Below are 5,000 nucleotides of genomic sequence, written 5' to 3' on the forward strand. Positions count from 1 at the left end.
TAAATAGACATACATCATTTTCAATTGAAAAAATCTTTTCTTTTCCATATTATTATTCTAATATCTTTCAATTTAAAAAGAGACAATTCTAGTTCATAAATTATTTTATGCTAGACCTTCCTCAATTAATTGAAAAAAAAATATATGTATTTCGTTTGAAAGTACTATGATTTTTTCAATGAGGTATTTCTATCTTGACTATTCATATTATGGATTTTCATCTCTTTCGAAATTTCCATCCAGTAATATAATATGTGCTTAAAACACAACCAACTAAGGTCGATCATAAAAGCAACTTATTTAGCATAGTCTTACAACCCTCAACCATATGTAGTCCAAGCAGCACCTTAAAATTAATTAAAGTACCTTACAGCATGGACTGCGATATGCGTTCAAAATGTCGATGTTCATGTGTCCTGCAGTTCACACGATGACGCACAGTTTGCTGCGTTCTTCATCGACCCATGAGCCAAGTGATCCACCGCTTAGAGTGATATTTATTTTTTTCATATTTTTACATACGGTCACAATTCATTTTATTGAAAGAAATCAAAAATACACCAAAATCAATTGGCATATATCAATTTCTTCAATAATTTTCTATTTTACATACAAAGTTTGTTGCGAATGTCTTAGTTCTTAAATATCTCGCAATAGAAATTCAATTAAGAAAATCTAAATTGAAATAAAAAAGAACATTAACTTATAACAAGTATAAGTACAACTATAATTGTATGATTTTCAATGTATGATTTCAAAAAAACATTTATCCACCAGTACATTGTTTTTTTACGATCTAGGTTGATCGCTCAATGTATGAAATTTTCAAGTGTTTGAAAAATCCCAGTACATTGTGTATATAAAATATATACATTTTTGTTTTGTAAAAGTTTTTTGTTTGTTTTGCTCTTACCATATTGCTATGGAAAGAACGTTTTTGTTTTACGGTTGGAACACGTTAATGATCCTTCCGCAGGTTCACCTACGGAAACCTTGTTACGACTTTTACTTCCTCTAAATAATCAAGTTCGGTCAACTTTTGCGAAACATCCGTAACACACAAGGCGTTACAGTGATCACGTCCGGAGACCTCACTAAATAATTCAATCGGTAGTAGCGACGGGCGGTGTGTACAAAGGGCAGGGACGTAATCAATGCGAGTTAATGACTCACACTTACTGGGAATTCCAAGTTCATGTGAACAGTTTCAGTTCACAATCCCAAGCATGAAAGTGGTTCAGCGGTTTACCCGGACCTCTCGGTCTAGGAAATACACGTTGATACTTTCATTGTAGCGCGCGTGCAGCCCAGGACATCTAAGGGCATCACAGACCTGTTATTGCTCAATCTCATTATTGCTAGACGCAATTTGTCCATTTAAGAAGCTAGTGACCTTATAATGGGACAAACCAACAGGTACGGCTCCACTTTTATAAACACATTCAAACACTAACACATTTTACTGCGGTCGCGAATGAAGGCTATAAAAGCTTCAACACCATAATCCTGAAAGCATCTATTTAATATATTTGAGTCTCGTTCGTTATCGGAATTAACCAGACAAATCACTCCACGAACTAAGAACGGCCATGCACCACCACCCATAGATTCGAGAAAGAGCTATCAATCTGTCTTACACACTTATGTTCGGACCTGGTAAGTTTTCCCGTGTTGAGTCAAATTAAGCCGCAGGCTCCACTCCTGGTGGTGCCCTTCCGTCAATTCCTTTAAGTTTCAGCTTTGCAACCATACTTCCCCCGGAGCCCAAAAGCTTTGGTTTCCCGGGAAGCGACTGAGAGAGCCATGAAATTAGCTACACCCAATTGCTAGCTGGCATCGTTTATGGTTAGAACTAGGGCGGTATCTGATCGCCTTCGAACCTCTAACTTTCGTTCTTGATTAATGAAAACATCTTTGGCAAATGCTTTCGCTTAAGTTAGTCTTACGACGGTCCAAGAATTTCACCTCTCGCGTCGTAATACTAATGCCCCCAAACTGCTTCTATTAATCATTACCTCTTGATCTAACAACCAATGAAAGTAGAACAGAGGTCTTATTTCATTATTCCATGCACAAAATATTCAGGCATTTGGAGCCTGCTTTAAGCACTCTAATTTGTTCAAAGTAATTGTACCGGCCCACAACAACACTCGATGAAGAGCACTGAAGCAGGTTTAAATAGGAGGAACATACGCAAATACAAGTATTTAACGCATATAAGAACTCCACCGGTAATACGCTTACATACATAAGGTATAGTACAAACTACAATTATAGCTATACTACCCGTATGAAGCACAAGTTCAACTACGAACGTTTTAACCGCAACAACTTTAATATACGCTATTGGAGCTGGAGTTACCGCGGCTGCTGGCACCAGACTTGCCCTCCAATAGGTCCTTGTTAAGGGATTTAAAGTGTACTCATTCCAATTACAGGGCCTCTATTATGAGTCCTGTATTGTTATTTTTCGTCACTACCTCCCCGAGCTGGGAGTGGGTAATTTACGCGCCTGCTGCCTTCCTTAGATGTGGTAGCCGTTTCTCAGGCTCCCTCTCCGGAATCGAACCCTGATTCCCCGTTACCCGTTGCAACCATGGTAGTCCTAGATACTACCATCAAAAGTTGATAGGGCAGACATTTGAAAGATCTGTCGTCGGTACAAGACCATACGATCTGCAAGTTATCTAGAGTTCAACCAAAGTATCGATCTTGCGATCGCTTGGTTTTAGCCTAATAAAAGCACACGTCCCAAAGGTCCGTGTTTATAATGCATGTATTAGCTCTAGAATTACCACAGTTATCCAAGTAACTGTTAACGATCTAAGGAACCATAACTGATATAATGAGCCTTTTGCGGTTTCACTGTTAATTCGTGTGTACTTAGACATGCATGGCTTAATCTTTGAGACAAGCATATAACTACTGGCAGGATCAACCAGAATAATGTTTTAAATAGTATTTTTTTCAATCGAAATACCAATTTGAAAAAATCAACGAAATGCGCTGCAATAGCTACATATTCGTCTCTTTAAATCAAATTCTTTGGTATAATATTGTATTTTTTTCAATATTATTTTGTAATATTTTATTTCAACATTACTTCTTCACATCGCAGTGTAAAATATTTCTCAATATAATACACTTGATATTGAATATGAAATTAAAAATTTCATTTTTCGTTTACCATTTTGATAAACATTTTCAAAAATCACACATAATTTCTGAATATTTTCATTTCTCCTCATCATAGCAGTGTGTATGACTTACAAATTTTACTTTGCCTCATAACAACGCTACTAATCAAAAAAGAAAATTATATTCCTTTATTCTTACCTTCCATACATTCATTCAAATGCTTGCATGAAATTTAAGAAACACACCATGAATATGATGACCCAACTAAGTGCCATCGTCGTCGTTGTTTGTCGTTGCTTCACTTCATCCATCGACTGACTTGCTTGCTTATACTAACATGCGAGCTCGCTTGCCATTCGATCAACCACCACTCATAGCATCTCATTGATTCACTTCAAGTAAAATCAACGAAACCCATACTAAACACATAGCAAACACTAGCCATTGCTCGACTAAAATGCCGAATGACTGCTTGACTTGCTTGTGTGTCTGCTCTAGTCGCTGTGTGCTTGCCCAAGACACATCGTTCAACCACTAGCAATGCTTTAGTCGATATCATTCAGTATGCTCATAGTGAAATGATTTTTGTCTTCGACCATTGCTTTCATGACAGACCCATTACCTATAGTAGTTTCAACGGACATGTCTCGCAATTGTTATTTTTTCAACTTCTAAATACTTTTAATAATTAAAACCTATAACGATTTATAAAAACTTTTGACAATAAATATTCCCAACAAAATTATCTATCAGTTGACATAAAAAATTTTTTTTCTTTCCCGTACTTTTTGAGATATAAGCATTACAAAAAATAAAATAGCGGTTTTGGGGTACTTGCAAAACACGTATTTTTTTAATAAAAACTTAAATCGTTGTCCAAATTTCATAAACCATATATCATACGATCGGGAATGAAATTATGGATTTTTTGGTGAAAAAAAATTTCATATTTGTTGTTGTATATAATTTTAAAAAAATATTTTTTTTTTTTCAAAAAAGGCCCAAAATCGCTAAATTGTTAATAAAATCGGTTATAGTCGATAGAATTAAACGAATCATTTTTTGTTTATTTCTACTAATAATTGCCATTATATTATGGAATAACATTTAAAAAAAAAAAATAAAGCAGTGATTTAAAAACAAAAAATTAATTTTCCAAAATTTCCAAAAAAAATAATATTTTCAAAAAAACTGTGTCATGTATCCAAAAACCCCAAACTCTTTGTCCACTAAAAAATATAACAAATTAAATCACATCGTTTGACATAGAAATCATTCATTTCCGTTCAAATTTCGATTTTTTATGAAATTTTTACATTTTTTTTGAGTTTGCCCAAAAATGGTCTTTTTCGAATAAAACTGCATGTGAATGTAGAAAATCTTAAAAACTCTTATAAAATTTATATATTTTTATAATGCTATAATATTTTCTTTTATTCTAAGATATAAAGCTCTAATATCCGTTAATATTTGGAATTTTTGCAAAATTTTTAAGAAAATAGACCAAAAACTGAAATAAAACGGAAATGTCACAAAAATTACACCTAAGGTTAACAGAAAATCATATTTTTTTATTTTTTCCATTAGAACTACGTACGCTTTAATAAACAAATTCATTTTGATGTATAAAACTTTTATTTCTGACAAATTCTATACATTTTATGGTAAATTTGATTTTACTCAAAAACGGGATTTTCGCAAAATTTTTACCAAACAATGAAAATATATAAATGTTTTCTTATTACGATGAAAGTACTAATAAATACAAACATTTTAATCCATAAAACCTGAAAATTGGTTAGATTTTCACAAATTTATATGAGTTTTTAGGGGAAATTTTTGACAAAGTCTTCAAATTTCAA

The 5,000-nt window shown here is 33.5% G+C and overlaps 2 non-coding genes across 2 annotated transcripts; both read right to left on the bottom strand.

Moving 5' to 3' along the window:
- Nucleotides 1–314: 314 nt before the first annotated feature.
- Nucleotides 315–493, bottom strand: LOC142242787 (5.8S ribosomal RNA). The gene has a single exon (XR_012724187.1). It is a non-coding gene; the product is annotated as a 5.8S ribosomal RNA (ribosomal RNA).
- A 466-nt stretch (nt 494–959) lies between these two features.
- On the bottom strand, nt 960–2,945 carry LOC142242781 (small subunit ribosomal RNA). The gene has a single exon (XR_012724180.1). It is a non-coding gene; the product is annotated as a small subunit ribosomal RNA (ribosomal RNA).
- Nucleotides 2,946–5,000: the final 2,055 nt, after the last annotated feature.

This window comes from Haematobia irritans, unplaced genomic scaffold (assembly GCF_050003625.1).
Source record: "Haematobia irritans isolate KBUSLIRL unplaced genomic scaffold, ASM5000362v1 scaffold_6, whole genome shotgun sequence".
Classification (NCBI taxonomy): Eukaryota; Metazoa; Arthropoda; class Insecta; order Diptera; family Muscidae; genus Haematobia; species Haematobia irritans.